Here is an 18,647-nt window from a genome sequence, read left to right as displayed (position 1 = left end):
ATGAAACTGGCTTTGTACACAGGGCCACAGTCATGTTGGAATTAAAAAGGGCATTTCCAAGAATGTTGAAATGAGGATGGAAGGCTAGAACCCTGGTCAACCAAACTGTGAGGTCAGGTACTGATTTTGGATGAGAAGACCTGGCTCACCATCAACGTTCCAACTCATCTCAAAGGTGTTCAGTAGGGTTTGAGGTCAGGACTCTATGCAGGACACTCCAATTCCTCCACACCAAACTGGTCAGACCATGTATTTATGGAGCTGGCTTTATGCACAGTAATGTTGGAACTGAAAATGACCTCTCTAGGACTGGTGTCATGAAAATGGAAGGCTAGAATACCTCTCATTCAAAAGAATATTTGTGAGGTCACGTACTGATGTTGGATGAGACTACCCGGCTTACAATCCAATTCATCCAAAAGGTGTTCAGTAGGGTTAAGGCCAGGGCTCGGCGCAGGATACTTGAGTTCCTCCACTCCTCTGGGAAGGCTTTCCACAAAAGTTTGGAGTATCTGTGGGAATCTGTGCCCGTTTCTAAGGTCTAGTACTGACAGGGCTGTCTTAATAGCATCATGGGCTCCTAGTAATGCACTGGGGCCCCTACCAGCCTGTCCCAATTTATGCATCTACTCTCAAGAATAAAAGTAAAAATAGTTAAAATAACAAAGGGCATAGTACAGGGGGAGTCAGGAGGGCACAATACTGGGATCAGGAGGGCACAGTACAGGGGAGTCAGGAGGGCACGGTACAGGGGGGAGTCAGGAGGGCACAGTACAGGGGGAGTCAGGAGGGCACAGTACAGGGGGGAGTCAGGAGGGCACAGTACTGGGATCAGGAGGGCACAGTACTGGGGGAGTCAGGAGGGCACAGTACAGGGGGGAGTCAGGAGGGCACAGTACAGGGGGGAGTCAGGAGGGCACGGTACAGGGGGGATCAGGAGGGCACGGTACAGGGGGAGTCAGGAGGGCACGGTACAGGGGGAGTCAGGAGGGCACGGTACAGGGGGGATCAGGAGGGCACGGTACAGGGGGGATCAGGAGGGCACAGTACAGGGGGGAGATCAGGAGGGCACAGTACAGGGGGGATCAGGAGGGCACAGTACAGGGGGAGTCAGGAGGGCACAATACTGGGATCAGGAGGGCACAGTACAGGGGGAGTCAGGAGGGCACAATACTGGGATCAGGAGGGCACAGTACAGGGGGAGTCAGGAGGGCACACTACTGGGACCAGGAGGGCACAATACTGGGTGGGATCAAGAAGGCACAGTACAGGGGGAGTCAGAAGGGCACAATACTGGGATCAACAGGGCACAGTACAGGGGGGAGTCAGGAGGGCACAGTACTGGGATCAGGAGGGCACAGTACAGGGGGAGTCAGGATGGAACAATACTGGGATCAGGAGGGCTCAGTACAGGGGGAATCAGAAGGGCACAGTACAGATTTTGGGATGCTGCCTGGGACAGCCTAGTAAAAACTGTGACTGTCCCGGCAAATCCAGGACAGTTGGCAAGTATAATGTAATTCATCTTTTATGAGTTGCAGACCTTCTATAGGACATTGGGGATCAACTAAAGAGACGGCCACGTAGACACATACCCAAATCTGCAGCACCGCTCCAAACCGCCTCTTTGTTCAAGAGCTGTCAGGGTTCCGGCTTCTATAGCCTCTAAGTTGCCGAAAGCGTAAATAAAGGTGAGAGTCGTGCTCCATCCCAAACTCCTTATATTGTTTTATTGCAAGAAAACCGAAGCGAATGCATACCTTCTGTCTCCAGACGAACATACCACACGGCCCAGACGCGTTTTGCCCCTAAGGGCTTGCTCAGAAGGATAGACACATATGTAGAATTTAATATGGAATGCTACTTTCAGCTCTCTTTTTGTACACTTTTGTGGAAGAAGACAGTCGTGTCTCATAGTTGGAGGTCGTCTCTTGGATCGGATCTCGTACAGAAAACATTTCTTGTCTATGAGTTTCGGATTCTTCCCCTGCGGGCGCTGTCAGTGCCGTCATTATGAAACCTGAAAAACAAAACAAGCTGATGATGTCATAGACACACCGCGCACACTGACTAATTCTATTAGTAATGCGAGCACATGGCACGCCGCGCGATCCGTCATGTGCCGCCGATACGGATTATATAACGTCACGCTCCATGGACACAGAGAAGATCTGCTGTGTGAGGACTGAGCTCCAGGCACAGATATAACAAAGACAAGTCATACAGATATATATTCATGAAATCATTTATTAATCAGCGGCAGTAGATGAGGCAGACTTTGTCTTCATTGTATACAGCAGAGCACAGACTGGGAGAGGAAGGGGCAGCACTAGGAACCAATAAGGTTCAGTGCCTTTATATGAGCCAACAAGGAGAGAGAAGAGTGGGCAGGAGGCAGAACACATCAGTCTGCTGCTGCACCTTCACTGTCCAATCACAGACTGTGTTGCTTAGCTGCAGCAGAGAATAGCTTAGGTCTGCAGGATGGCTGTACTGTGTGGCAGGGCTATATAGATCTCAGGACTGGATGGACAGAATTACAAATCCTTTGACAAGACAGCTCCCAGTCATTCATTTCTACTGAGTGTGGCTGTCTGGAGTTTAGCCTTAAATTCTCCCTCCGCCCTCCCCTTCAGTCTTGCACAGGTCTACCGGCTCCTCCCCTTCAGTCTTGCACAGGTCTACCGGCTCCTCCCCTTCAGTCTTGCACAGGTCTACCCGCTCCTCCCCTTCAGTCTTGTACAGGTCTGCCAGCTCCTCCCCTTCAGTCTTGTACAGGTCTACCAGCTCCTCCCCTTCAGTCTTGTACAGGTGTACCAGCTCCTCCCCTTCAGTCTTGTACAGGTCTACCTGCTCCTCCCCTTCAGTCTTGCACAGGTCTACCGGCTCCTCCCCTTCAGTCTTGTACAGGTCTACCGGCTCCTCCCCTTCAATCTTGCACAGGTGTACTGGCTCCTCCCCTCCAGTCTTGCAGAGGTGTACGGCTCCTCCCCTTCAGTCTTGCACAGGTCTACCGGCTCCTCCCCTTCAGTCTTGCACAGGTGTACCGGCTCCTCCCCTTCAGTCTTGCACAGGTCTACCAGCTCCTCCCCTTCAGTCTTGCACAGGAGTACCGGCTCCTCCCCTTCAGTCTTGCACAGGAGTACCGGCTCCTCCCCTTCAGTCTTGCACAGGAGTACCGGCTCCTCCCCTTCAGTCTTGCACAGGTGTACCGGCTCCTCCCCTTCAGTCTTGCACAGGAGTACTGACTCCTCCCCTCCAGTCATGCACAGGTGTACCGGCCCCTCCCCATCAGTCTTGCGTAGGTGTACCGGCCCCTCCCCTTCAGTCTTGCACAGGTGTACCGGCTCCTCCCCTTCAGTTTTGCATAGTTGTACCGGCTCCTCCCCTTCAGTCTTGCACAGCTGTATGGCTCCTCCCCTTTCAGTTTTGCACAGGTTCACTGGCCACTCCCCTTCAGTCTTGCACAGGTGTACCAACTCCTCTCCTGGACTGAAATGGCTTACTCTGATTTCACTGCACACTGTGAGCTTCTCCCAATGTGCATTAGAAGCTGCAGCACGTCAGATAGAGCTCCGCCTCATTTCCTGGCTGGAGGACGTCCCTGGCCCCGCCCTTTCATTGGATTTCAGTTACAATAATGGAAGTTCAGCATCACTCGTGGATGTTACTTAGGGCCATCTGTATGCAAATGCAACCTGTCTAGGAACGCCCACTCCTCCAGACTGACACCTGCCCATCAATGCATTTTGAAATTTGCATAACTCCTCCCAAGAACCAGCCCCCTGGCATGTACAGCACCTTGCTGGCCCCTCCCACCAGCTGTAATCTGTCCCTATTGCATAAAGAAGCACAGAGACCCAGCTATATTTGCATAACTCCTCCCAAGAGCCAGCCCCCTTCTTGCATCAAGGCTAAAGGCTCTTGATAAGAGGCGGGGTGCTGTGATGTTTTCAGAAAGCTATGTACAGCCCCCTACTAGCCCCTCCCTAAACCATGATCTGTCTATATAGCATAGAGAGGCACAGGGACCCAGTGATGATATCACTGGACCTACAATAAGGTATGTCGATGAGAACGGTGTTGTGGGGGTGATGCTGAAAAAAGTGAAAAGTCGACCTGTAAATGTGCTGAGCCCTTACCATAGGCTGATCCTTAATATGACCACACAGTATACAACCTCCATTGAGATCTACCATCAACTATGTAGTGTGAAGACCTGCTTGATTGGATAATACTCGAATGGATTGTTTGAGTTACAAAATTTTGGTAATTCTAAAGAAGATTGAAGTAGGGGTTAGAACTCGTGTCAGCTTTTTATTTATAGTCTGTGTCCCCACTAGTTAGAATTTCCTCACTTCCTGTCGGCAGGAAAAGTAATGGAAAATCTCTCCAGTAGGGACACAGACTGCAACAAAACACTTTTTGCAGAACCAGGGGGAAGAGTTAGAATTCCAAGCAGGTTATTGTTGATTTTCGTATGCAAACACCCCCATCTGCAGTACCTCTATTTCACCACAAGCTGGCCTCGGTCTTCTGGATCGAATGACACCCAGCATCCCTGACCCCGGAGGACTGAGGATTCTACTGCTGAGTGTCATGGACCCGCCTCCTGAGGGAGCGTCGCCATCACTACAGCCGGGAGCGGTGCTGATTTATTCACGTCAGTGTAGCACTCTGCATCAGTAAGGACCAACCAACCCATAGAAGAGACAAAGAGGAAGAGGATCCTGTGGCACCCCAGGACTGGCCTTCAGGACGGAAAGAAGGGGGCACCCTGAAGGAGGGGGAGGGGAATTGCAGAGCCTGGAGTTGGCCTTTAACTACCAAAAGTTTTATAATTACACTGAACCTTTCCTCCAACTTGTACATTATTGGAATTTATATTTTGAAAATCCAATCTATAGAAAAATAAGAGGAGAAAAAGCTCTTGTGGGAAAAGTCAGTCGTTGTTGTGTATTGTTTGTGGTCTGCCGAGGGGGGGTCAAGGGGGTCCAAACCCCACCAGCATGTCAGCCACATGGACATCTAAGCAGACACCAAGGATATGAGTCCCACATCTCTCGCCAAGTGCCCCGCGGCCCAATGCTTTCATTACTTTGCTGCCTGTGTCTGCTCAACATATTTCTATACCGGCGGGAAGAGGTGTGTGTGCGCGTATATTGTGCGTGTGTGTGCGTGTGTATTGTGTGTGTGCGTGTGTATTGTGTGTGTGCGTGTATTGTGTGTGTGTGCGTGTGTATTGTGCGTGTGTATTGTGTGTGTGTGTATTGTGTGTGTGTGCGTGTGTATTGTGTGTGTGCGTGTGTATTGTGTGCGTGTGTATTGTGTGCGTGTGTATTGTGTGTGTGTGTATTGTGTGTGTGTGTGTGTGTGTGCGTGTGTATTGTGCGTGTGTATTGTGTGTGTGCGTGTGTATTGTGTGCGTGTGTATTGTGTGTGTGTGTATTGTGTGCGTGTGTATTGTGTGTGTGTGTGTGTATTGTGTGTGTGCGTGTGTATTGTGTGCGTGTGTATTGTGTGTGTATTGTGTGTGTGTGTGCGTGTGTATTGTGTGTGTGTGTATTGTGTGTGCGTGTGTATTGTGTGTGTGTGCGTGTGTATTGTGTGTGTGCGTGTGTATTGTGTGTGCGCGTGCGTGTGTATTGTGTGTGTGTGCGTGTGTATTGTGTGTGTGCGTGTGCGCGTGTATTGTGTGTGTGTGCGTGTGTATTGTGTGTGCGCGTGCGTGTGTGTGTATTGTGTGCGTGTGTGTATTGTGTGCGTGTGTGCGTGTATTGTGTGTGTGTGCGTGTGTATTGTGTGTGCGTGTGTATTGTGTGTGTGTGTGCGTGTGTATTGTGTGTGTGTGTGCGCGTATATTGTGCGTGTGTATTGTGTGTGTGTGCGTGTGTATTGTGTGTGCGCGTGCGCGTGTGTGTGTGCGTGTATTGTGTGCGTGTGCGCGTGTATTGTGTGTGTGTGCGTGTGTATTGTGTGTGTGTGCGTGTGAGTGCGTGTGTGTGTGTGTGTGCGCGCATGCGTGTGTGTGTATTGTGTGTGTGTGCGTATATGTATGTGTGTGTGTATTGTGCGTGTGTGTGTATTGTGTATTGTGTAGTGTGTATTGTGTATTCTGTGTGTGTGTATTGTGTGCTAAGGTGGTATTCTATGCATAAGGGGGTTGTGGTGATCTAAATCAAAGGGGGTGCTCTGTGTGGCCTGTATATACTGTGACCCCTGTGCTGTGTATGTTACATACACTTGACCCCTGCACTCTGTGTTACCCACCCCTTGAGCACTTCACTCTGTACAGTACATGTACCTGACCCCTACACTGTGTACATGAACTGACCACCAACAGGCTGTACATTACACACATCTGACCCCTGCACTCTGTGTTACCCATTTCTGAGCCCTACAGACTGTATATTACATTCACCTGATTCCTGCACTCTGTACATTACATCAACTGACCACCAGTAGTTTGTATACTACATACATCTGACCCCTGCACTCTGTGTTACCCACTCCTGACCCTTGCACTCTGTACATTACATGCATCTGCCCTGACCCCTGCACCCTCTCAAATACATCACTTGACCATTACACTCTGTACATTACATACTGCTGACCACCTTCCCTCTGTATATTACATACTGCTGACCCCTGGCACTCTGTACATTACATACTGCTGACCCCCCGGCACTCTGTACATTACATACTGCTGACCCCCCCGGCACTCTGTACATTACATACTGCTGCCCCCCGGCACTCTGTACATTACATACTGCTGACACCCTTCCCTCTGTACATTACATACTGCTGCCCCCCGGCACTCTGTACATTACATACTGCTGACCCCCGGTGCTCTGTACATTACATACTGCTGACCCCCGGTGCTCTGTACATTACATACTGCTGACCCCCCCGTGCTCTGTACATTACATACTGCTGACCCCCGGTGCTCTGTACATTACATACTGCTGACCCCCCCGTGCTTTGTACATTACATACTGCTGACACCCTTCCCTCTGTACATTACATACTGCTGACCCCCCGTGCTCTGTACATTACATTCTGCTGACACCCTTCCCTCTGTACATTACATACTGCTGACCCCCGGCACTCTGTACATTACATACTGCTGACCTCCCGCGCTCTGTACATTACATACTGCTGACCCCTGGCACTCTGTACATTGCATACTGCTGACCTCCCGCGCTCTGTACATTACATACTGCTGACCCCTGGCACTCTGTACATTACATACTGCTGACCCCTGGCACTCTGTACATTACATACTGCTGACCCCTGGCACTCTGTACATTACATACTGCTGACCCCTGGCACTCTGTACATTACATACTGCTGACCTCCCGTGCTCTGTACATTACATACTGCTGTTATCCTTCCCTCTGTACATTACATACTGCTGACATCCTTCCCTCTGTACATTACATACTGCTGACCCCCCGTGCTCTGTACATTACATACTGCTGACCCCCGGTGCTCTGTACATTACATACTGCTGACACCCTTCCCTCTGTACATTACATACTGCTGACCCCCGGCACTCTGTTTTTAGATTTAAGTTTGAAGCCCCTCCCACTGCCATTTTCTGCCTCATTCTCCTCTAGGAGCCTTCAAATCTTATACATTGCAACAGCTGAACCCCCCCCCCACCAAAAAAACCCAAATGATTTAGCCTGCTTATCTGTTGATGTGGCAGGGGGTTTGTCCTCTGCCACCATACTTTCTTCTACACCCCGCCCCCCCCAGTCCCCCCTCATTTCCGTACATTGGGAGGTATGGGTATCGTCGGAGCCGGAGGAGGATTCCTCCCTGTTGTGTAATAACAATGTAATTACAGAGGATGGGGCTGGTCAGGTTCCAGGAATAGATCATCCACATTGCATTGTGTATGCTCAGCTGGTTGTAACGTGTCTGCACTCCCGCCTGCCCGTTCCCTCATCACCTCGTCACACAGGATCCAGATCCGCCTGTCCGTTCCCTCCTCACCTCGTCACACAGGATCCAGATCCGCCTGTCCGTTCCCTCATCACCTCGTCGCACCGGATCCAGATCCGCCTGTCCGTTCCCTCATCACCTCGTCGCACCGGATCCAGTTCCGCCTGTCCGTTCCCTCATCACCTCGTCACACCGGATCCAGATCCGCCTGTCCGTTCCCTCATCACCTCGTCACACCGGATCCAGATCCGCCTGTCCGTTCCCTCATCACCTGGTCACACGGGATCCAGATCCGCCTGTCCGTTCCCTCGTCACCTCGTCACACGGGATCCAGATCCGCCTGTCCGTTCCCTCGTCACCTGGTCACACGGGATCCAGATCCGCCTGTCCGTTCCCTCGTCACCTGGTCACACGGGATCCAGATCCGCCTGTCCATTCCCTCGTCACCTGGTCACACCGGATCCAGATCCGCCTGTCCGTTCCCTCGTCACCTCGTCACACGGGATCCGGATCCGCCTGTCCGTTCCCTCGTCACACGGGATCCGGATCCGCCGGCCCGTTCCCTCGTCACCTGGTCACACGGGATCCAGATCCGTCTGTCCGTTGCCTCGTCACACGGGATCCAGATCCGCCTGCCCGTTCCCTCGTCACCTGGTCACACGGGATCCAGATCCGCCTGCCCGTTCCCTCGTCACCTGGTCACATGGGATCCAGATCCGCCTGCCCGTTCCCTCGTCACCTCGTCACACGGGATCCAGATCCGCCTGTCCGTTCCCTCGTCACCTGGTCACACCGGATCCAGATCCGCCTGCCCGTTCCCTCATCACCTCGTCGCACGGGATCCAGATCCGCCTGCCCGTTCCCTCATCACCTCGTCGCACGGGATCCAGATCCGCCTGCCCGTTCCCTCATCACCGCGTCACACCGGATCCAGATCCGCCTGTCCGTTCCCTCCTCACCTCGTCGCACGGGATCCAGATCCGCCTGTCCGGTCCCTCATCACCTCGTCGCACCGGATCCAGATCCGCCTGTCCATTCCCTCATCACCTCGTCGCACGGGATCCAGATCCGCCTGCCCGTTCCCTCATCACCTCGTCGCACGGGATCCAGATCCGCCTGCCCGTTCCCTCATCACCGCGTCAAACCGGATCCAGATCCGCCTGCCCGTTCCCTCATCACCTCGTCGCACGGGATCCAGATCCGCCTGTCCGTTCCCTCCTCACCTCGTCGCACGGGATCCAGATCCGCCTGTCCGTTCCCTCATCACCTCGTCGCACCGGATCCAGATCCGCCTGTCCGTTCCCTCATCACCTCGTCACACCGGATCCAGATCCGCCTGTCCGTTCCCTCATCACCTCGTCACACCGGATCCAGATCCGCCTGTCCGTTCCCTCGTCACCTGGTCACACGGGATCCAGATCCGCCTGTCCGTTCCCTCGTCACCTCGTCACACGGGATCCAGATCCGCCTGTCCGTTCCCTCGTCACCTGGTCACACGGGATCCAGATCCGCCTGTCCGTTCCCTCATCACCTCGTCACACCGGATCCAGATCCGCCTGTCCGTTCCCTCATCCTCTCGTCACACGGGATCCAGATCCGCCTGTCCGTTCCCTCATCGCCTCGTGACACCGGATCCAGATCCGCCTGTCCGTTCCCTCATCGCCTCGTGACACCGGATCCAGATCCGGCTGCCCGTTCCCTCATCGCCTCGTCACACCGGATCCAGATCCGCCTGTCCGTTCCCTCATCGCCTCGTCGCACGGGATCCAGATCCGGCTGCCCGTTCCCTCATCGCCTCGTCGCACCGGATCCAGATCCGCCAGCCCGTTCCCTCATCACCTCGTCGCACCGGATCCAGATCCGCCTGCCCGTTCCCTCATCGCCTCGTCGCACCGGATCCAGATCCGCCTGCCCGTTCCCTCATCGCCTCGTCACACCGGATCCAGATCCGCCTGTCCGTTCCCTCATCGCCTCGTCACACCGAATCCAGATCCGCCTGCCCGTTCCCTCATCACCTCGTCACACCGGATCCAGATTCGCCTGCCCGTTCCCTCATCACCTCGTCACACCGGATCCAGATCCGCCTGTCCGTTCCCTCCTCACCTCGTCGCACGGGATCCAGATCCGCCTGCCCGGTCCCTCATCACCTCGTCGCACCGGATCCAGATCCGCCTGTCCATTCCCTCATCACCTCGTCGCACGGGATCCAGATCCGCCTGCCCGTTCCCTCATCACCTCGTCGCACGGGATCCAGATCCGCCTGCCCGTTCCCTCATCACCGCGTCACACCGGATCCAGATCCGCCTGCCCATTCCCTCATCACCTCGTCGCACGGGATCCAGATCCGCCTGTCCGTTCCCTCCTCACCTCGTCGCACGGGATCCAGATCCGCCTGTCCGTTCCCTCATCACCTCGTCGCACCGGATCCAGATCCGCCTGTCCGTTCCCTCATCACCTCGTCACACCGGATCCAGATCCGCCTGTCCGTTCCCTCATCCTCTCGTCACACGGGATCCAGATCCGCCTGTCCGTTCCCTCATCGCCTCGTGACACCGGATCCAGATCCGCCTGTCCGTTCCCTCATCGCCTCGTGACACCGGATCCAGATCCGGCTGCCCGTTCCCTCATCACCTCGTCACACCGGATCCAGATCCGCCTGTCCGTTCCCTCATCGCCTCGTCACACGGGATCCAGATCCGGCTGCCCGTTCCCTCATCGCCTCGTCGCACCGGATCCAGATCCGCCTGCCCGTTCCCTCATCACCTCGTCACACCGGATCCAGATCCGCCTGCCCGTTCCCTCATCACCTCGTCACACCGGATCCAGATCCGCCTGTCCATTCCCTCATCGCCTCGTCACACCGAATCCAGATCCGCCTGCCCGTTCCCTCATCACCTCGTCACACCGGATCCAGATCCGCCTGCCCGTTCCCTCATCACCTCGTCACACCGGATCCAGATCCGCCTGCCCGTTCCCTCATCACCTCGTCACACCGGATCCAGATCCGCACTCTACAGTAAAGTGCTGCGTTTTTGCGCATGGCGTGATTCATTTGCTGCACTTTGTGCCGTATTCATTTGCTGCACTTTGTGCCTTTTTGCTGCACTTTGTGCCGTACATTTCATGGCAGTCTGCTGCAAAGTAAAATGCCTAGGTGAGAAAACTCTGACGGTAGCTGCGGCTCCTGATTTACCTGCTAGTTGCAGGGCAGAGGATGTGAAAGCGTGAAGGTTTAAAGGGTAACTCCACTTTCACCGGGGAAAAACATTGCAAAAAATAATAATTATACAGCATATACCATTGCGACTCAAGACATATTGTAATTATTATTATTAAAAATTCCCTTTGTTTTCCGCTGTCATTTTCTGTAACATGCAATATGGCCACCTAGAGGCGTTGTGCACACAGATGGTATACAGAGCGCCCCTTAGATATGTCATTTCCTGCTTGTGTGATTGGCTGGCTGATTTTCGGCACTAAGATACAAGTCAGATTTTTGGCATCCCCTGCAACAAAAATGTCCCTTTTGGTGAGTTACTTGAAAAAAAGGGAAATCGCGTCTAAAGGGATGCAGACCCCGCCACTTTCCTCAGAGCCCTGCAGGTGCAGCAGCTGATTGGTGATTATAAAGTCGCTCCCATGCACATTCACTCTGCACATGGACACAGAGAAACAAACAGAGATTTCTTTAGGGAGGAATCTGCAACAAAGTTTGTTAAAATCCCAGCAATGTACAGAGATCACCCGGGAGGGGGGGGGCTGTTTGTTTCTCAATAGAAGTGGAGTTACTCTTTAAGGACATCTCTTCATTTTTCCCATAGCTATGCTGCATGTGCTGTAAGAAGAGGATGTGACTGTGCGGTACCGGGGGGGATTTACCACAAGGCAAACAAGGCATTTGCCTAGGGCGGCATTTTTCAGGGGGGCAGCGGCAGGAAGGGATGGAAGCAGGGACACACATAGCACGGGGACCAGGTAGGATCTGAGAGGGGCTGCTTCATGGTGTATGCAGAGCCTGGCTCTTGTTCCTGGGGATGGCCGGAGCTGTGAAGGTGAGTGTCTCCTCTCTCGCAGGGTCGGGGGGGGGGGGAGTTGCCAGTATATGGGGGGCGGTAGTAGTGTAAAGCTCTCTCGGGTGGGGGTCCGGGGTGTTGTTGGTCAAAGTCAAGCTCTCTTTGTGAGGAGGAGGGTGCTGCTCGGTGTCAGGGTCTCTCCGTGGGGGGGGGGGGAGCTAATTTTTTTTGTTGCCTAGGGCAGCACAACATCTAAATACACCACTGGGGGGGGGGGTCGTGTTAGCGGGTGAACTGCACTACAGGGTAAGGGTTACTTAAAGGACAACTTCACTAAAATTCTGCTTTATTCCACAGCCACCATGGAATGTGTCCAGCAGGACCGGCGCTACCACTAGGCGAACTAGGGCGCAGCCACGGAAACTGGGTTCCCTACTCTCTACCATGGCCAGATCTAGGGGGGTGCTAAGGTGGGCTATGCCCCCCCAGATTTCAGTCATTCCTCCCCTGGCACAACTGTCCTAGGTGGGGGGATTGAAGAAAGAGAACTGGTGCTGGGAGGGGGGATTGAGGGGTATCATGCTAGGAGGGGGGATTGGAGGGATTCGTGCTAGGAGGGGGGATTGGGGGGGGGGGGGGTTGTGCTGGGAGAGGGGATTGGGGGAATTTGTGTTGGGAGGGGGAAAATGTACTAGGAGGGGGATTTGTAATAGGAGAGGGGATGGGGGGATTGTGTCAGGAGGGGGGGGTTGGGGGGGACTTTCTACTAGGAGGGAGGACTGAGGGGAGGAATTTATGCTAAGAGGGGGAAATTGTGCTAGGTGAGGGGATAGGGGGGATTTGTGTTGGGAGGGGGGAATTGTACTAGGAGGAGAGATGGGGGGGGGATTTGTATTATGAGAGGGGATGGGGGGATTGTATCAGGAGGGGGTGATTGGGGAGAGGTTTGTACTAGGAGGGAGGGATTTGTGCTAAGAGGGGGTAATGGGGAGGGGGTTGCTAGAGGGGGATTGGGGGGGAATTTGTGCTAGGAGAGGGGGATGGGGGGGGGGAATTGTGCTAGGAGAGGGGATTGGGGGGGGGGGGGATTTGTGTTGGGAGGGGGAAATTGTATTAGAAGGGGAGATTGGGGGCAGATTTGTATTATGAGAGGGGATGGGGGGGATTTGTACTAGGAGGGAGGACTGGGGGGAGGGATTCATGCTAAGAGGTGTTGATGGGGAGGGGGTTTGCTAGAGGGGTATTAGGGGGGAATTTGTGCTAGGAGAGGGGATTGGGGGGAGGGGTTTGTGTTGGGAGGGGAGATTGGGGGGACTTGTACTAGGAGGGGAGATTGGGGGGATTTGTGTTAAGCGAGGGGATCGGGGGGTGGGGGTGTATCAGGAGGGGAGATTGGGGGGAATTAGTACTAGGAGGGAGGGGGATTTGTGCTAGGAAATGTAATTTGGTGGGGATTTGTGCTAGGAGGCGGGATTGGGGGGGATTTATGCTAGGAGGGGGGTATTTGGGGGAGAGGATTTGTGCTAGGGTGGAAAATTTTAGTGGAAAGCGGATGTGTGCTAGGAGGGGTGAAGTAGAACTACAGGTAAAGTTTTATTTTTTTTTTTTTGTGGGGGGGGGGGGGGGGGGAGTATAAGCAGCTGGTCTTGCCCAGGGCGCAAAATAGTCTAGCACCGGCCCTGGTGTCAAGGCAGATGTTGATTGCCCACAACTGGTGTCACCAACCCTGAAGACGGTGGAGTGCCAAAACATCTACAGTCCAGTTGCATGCGACCGCCTTCCACCAGCTGAACCGCCATGACTGAGCCTTTCGCTGACCATTGTTAAAAACTCTTTTGCATAAACCGACATAAAATTGATGGTTGGGCTCCTGATTTTGGGAGTTAATTAATCTGACATCTGGGGGGGGGGGGGGGTTTAAAAAGCACACAGATATCCTGTTAGGGATAAATTTAAGACTTTGTTGGGTGGATGGTAAAGAAGAACGCGCCTTGTGTTGTTCTGGAGTTGGGGGAGTTCATGCCGGAGGGAACGGACGAGAGGATGGTTCTTCTAAGACGAAAAAGATCGAGATCCTCTGCAATCCAACGTAAATGGTTCATTCCGCCAGTACTGATATTTCGGCAATGGACAGCGGATAATGATGGGTTCACTTCCTGGACTTTCCTATTGTACAGTGATGGAGCTCCAAGTCCTCACTCCTCTCCCCCCTTTTTTTTTTGGAGGGGTCTGTACTGCGTTTTACAGCGCATCATTTGCATTCCTCAAGACAGTGAGGTTTTATTGGTGGATATGGTGATGTATGGGGCTTATCAATGGATGAGTGTACCCGTATTAAATATCTGTAGCAAGAGAGATTCTACTATCCAATTAGTTTTGTCCATGGGGTATCTTCCTTAACAGAGATGATATATCCAAGCTGATAGGCTGATGATCAAACTACAGGGCCTCTTTGTATGCCGTCACTTCATCTAACATGGTGTGGTATCTGATTTGTTCTGGTGTTATTAACCATTTGAATGTACAGTTATATTGTGCCAGACCAGGGGTGGACTGACAACTCATGGGGCCCCTGTGTCCTTGCGCACACTTCAAGCACACCCCAAAAAAGCCTATAAAAGGTACCAGGGGCATTTCATGGTGCCCCCTACTGACCCCGGGCCCTCTGGCAGTGCCCGAGTGCTTGAAAGGTCAGTCCGCCCCTGTGCCAGACAGAAGTGCGTATTGGTGCAGGAGAGGTAAGTATATAATTCATAAAAGTCTTAAGGGAGATGGAGGCAGTTCAGTTATTGGAGAACATGGGGACTGCTACACGAGATTATGGGGGGGGGATAAATAAAAAAGAGTATTCGGTGGTATGGTGAGGGTCATGCAGCTTTAGTAGTTCTGGGGGTGGAGGGGTCTTGTAACTCAGGTAGTAGGGGGGGTTGGTTAAAAATGGCTGCAACGTAAAACACCATCTTGAGGCTGCACTCTCTAGAGCAGTGGTTCTCAACCTGTGGGTCGTGACCCCTTTGGGGGTCAAACGACCCTTTCACAGGGGTCCCCTAAAACACATATTTCCGATGTGTAAAGAGCAGCTACTGTGTAGAAAGCAGCTACTGTGTAGAAAGCAGCTGCTGTATTGAAAGCAGCTACAGTGTTGAAAGCAGCTACAGTGTTGAAAGCAGCAGTATTGGAGGTAAAAGGACACTCATGAATTATAATTGCTGGGTAAATCATTTTATGGTTGGGGGGTCACCACAACATGAGGAACTGTATTAAAGGGTCGCGGCATTAGGAAGGTTGAGAACCACTGACCTAGAGTAAACCGGAACTCTGTGTGGAGACAATAGAGGAGAGAGAGGTGCGCCAGACTAAGTGTAGTACTACACTTAGTCTGGCGCTCCTCTCTCTCCTCCGCAGTACATTCTACTCCAATAGGCATTAGTTACAGCTGAGCATACATTTTTTATATATTTCAATAAAGGTTCAATTTTAGATTCATCAATTGGCCAGATGCTGCGTAGGGAAATGCACCCTCGTCCAGTATAGATTTGTTATTTGCCAAAGATGATGAGTTACAATTAGGGATTAGTTCAATAGCACATTTGCAAATACATGCGTAAGCTGAGCTAAGTTGACCTGGGAATGTGTTGTTTCCCAAAGATGCCCCATACAGGAAGCCACCTTCCATCTTAGACTTTCTGTTCAAGTAGGCAATGTCCTGATTTCTCCTATTTTCCATACATGTAGCCATCTGCTCTAATTCTTTCTGGATGCAACCTCCAGCAAGGCAGCTTAAGTTCCTTAGGCCCCAGCTACGTCAAGACCCAAGAAGAAAATTCCTCCTCGCAGTGACATCCTCCATAAGCAAAAGCTCAGGAGGGAAGACCGTTCTAGAAGGTTGCTTCAAATGTAACATCTCTCTTCAGCTTCCATTATGTGACCAAAACCCTCAATATTTGGTCAAGGCAGATAAATATTCATAATTCATACACCTCTCACACTGACTGCTGGAGACAGACCAACAGCAGCAGGCAGAAGGTATCGATGTTCATCTATTGCTCTGAGGAAGGGAGTTCGACTCCCGAAACATGTTTGTACTTTACCCGAGGACGCATGGGGGTTTATTTACTAAAGCTGGAGAGTCCAAAATCAGACTCCCTTCTGCATAGAAACCAATCGGCTTCTAACCTCAGCTTGTTCAATGAAGCTTTGGCAATGAAACCTGGAAGCTGATTGGTTTCTATGCAGAAGGGAGTCTGATTTTGGACTCTCCAGCTTTAGTAAATAAACCCCATGCTGTCCACGATTTGCACCTTTGACTTCTTGTCTCTGTTTTATGACCTTTATGGCTTTTGAGTATGTTTTTGCATCTTTTTAATACATTTTTGGTTAATGCACAAAGAGAGTGCGCCATATTTTGTTTTTTTCTGCTGGTATCAAGATTCCCCAATCTATCAAGGGCGGCACCTCAGCAAGTGCACGATGCCATTTTGAGTGCAGCAAGAGAGATTTAAGCGCCGGTTTCTGGTTACTGTAGAAGTTATCAATGTCCCGGAGCCTAGGCTAGCGACTATCATGAAATTCCTTCACTAGTCATATAAGCAGTGGCAAGAGGTATGCAGAGGGAAAGGGGACAGGTGAGCCTTGTTGTCTCTCTGCATTCCTCTTGCCACCACGGGAAAGTGCTTGGAGCCAAGACAAGACACCATTATGAAGAGCCAACCTGGCTACGTTGTCGGGTGACCACAGGAGGAGAGGGGGCACCCAGTCCAACCTCATAACTAGGGTTTGGAAGCACCTAGTAACATGAGGCAAGGTACATGGGGGACTGAACAGTGGAAAAAAAATTTAATAATAGTTCTTTAGGGCAGGGACCCTACACTTACAGTTTCCATTTCTGCACATTTTTTTGTACTGTTTGTCTGGGCTCAACAAATCCCAAGTGCCAGGTCGCCATGTCGACTAGAAATCACGTCCTAGCACCTCGGCTTTTGTCAGCCCGCTGTTCCAGGGATGCACAATTTGTATCGCCCGACGCCCAGGACATGCAGTTCCTGGCACCAGGCAGGTAGTTTTATTTTCATATTTAACCAGTGGAAGCTTTCGGGAGGCTCTGTCCAATTGCTTTCAGACACACGGATAAAGTGCCACCCCCGCGCACCCTCCGCTCTCTATCCCAGGCTCTGCTTGCCCTTCTGCTGGCCCAGGACCAGCATGGTGGGCGCCACAGGGTAGAAAACAGGGAGGAGAGCGGACACACATACAGTTGCAAGAAAAAGTATGTGAACCCCTTGGGATTCCGTGGAGTTTTGCATGAATTGGGCATAAAATGTGCTCTGAACGTCATCTAAGTCACAACAATAGAAGAACACAGTCTGCTGAACATAATACTACACAAACATTAGATGTTGCCATGGTTTAATTGCACATAACATGTAAACATTCACAGTGCAGGGAGGAAAAAGTATGTGAGGCCCTAGCTTAATGACTTCTCGCAGAGCTAATTGGAGCCAGGAGTGAGCCAACCTTGACTCCAATCAGTGTGATGATATTGGATGTGTTGCTGACAGCTGTCCTGTGTCCAAATATATATGGACCTAACTTTATATGCAAGCTGCACTGGCTCCCAAGTCCTACTCCTCCAGTCCTATTTCCTCCATCTTAACAAAACAATGGCTGCAACAGCACAGAATACGCCTTCTGGAGTGGCCCAGTCAGAGTCCTGACCTCAACCCCATTGAAATGCTGTGGCATGACCTTAAGAGAGCAATTCACACCAGACATCCCAAGAATATTGCTACACTGAAACAGTTTTGTGAAGAGGAGTGGTCCAAAATGACTCCAGATCGTTGTGCAGGTCTGATCTGCAACTACAGGAAACGTTTGGTTGAGGTTATTGCTGCCAAAAGGAGGGTCAACCAGTTATTAAGTCCAAAGGTTCACATACTTTTTCCTCCCTGCACTGTGAATGTTTACATGTTATGTGCAATTAAACCATGGCAACATCTAATGTTTGTGTAGTATTATGTTCAGCAGACTGTGTTCTTCTATTGTTGTGACTTAGATGACGTTCAGAGCACATTTTATGCCCAATTCATGCAAAACTCCACGTAATCCCAAGGGGTTCACATACTTTTTCTTGCAACTGTACATTCTCCTCCCCATCTTGTTCATGACCCGGAAACGACGTGTATGACGTCACGTCCGGGTCCCCATTGACAGTTTCCCTGGCCAGCATGGCCGGGAAAGAATGTCATGCAGAGCAATCTGCATTGCATTACATTCAGCGGAGCACAGGGGAGACATGCAGGGTCTTTTAGACACTGCTGGTCTCATTAAAAAGAACCTGTCACCAAAAAATCAACACATAGCGGTGAATAAAAAAGACCAGCATAGCGGGCGCCGCAGGGTAGAAGGGAGGGAGGAGAGCGGACATACGTACATCATCCTCCTCATCTTGTTCCTGATCCGGAAGCAACATGTATGGCGTCACATCCGGATCCCCATCGACAGTTTCCCTGGCCAGCATTGCTGGGAAAGAATGTAATGCAGTGCAATCCGCATTGCATTCAGTGGAGCACAGGGGAGACATCATTATTTTTTTTTATTTCAGGTACTTATATAGCGCCATCAATTTATGCCGTGCTTTACATATATATTGTACATTCACATCAGTCCCTAACCCTCAAGGGGCGT

This window comes from Staurois parvus, unplaced genomic scaffold, assembly GCF_062004578.1.
Source record: "Staurois parvus isolate SC_StPar_1 unplaced genomic scaffold, SC_StPar_1.0 ptg002583l, whole genome shotgun sequence".
Classification (NCBI taxonomy): domain Eukaryota; kingdom Metazoa; phylum Chordata; class Amphibia; order Anura; family Ranidae; genus Staurois; species Staurois parvus.
This window is presented reverse-complemented; position numbering follows the sequence as displayed.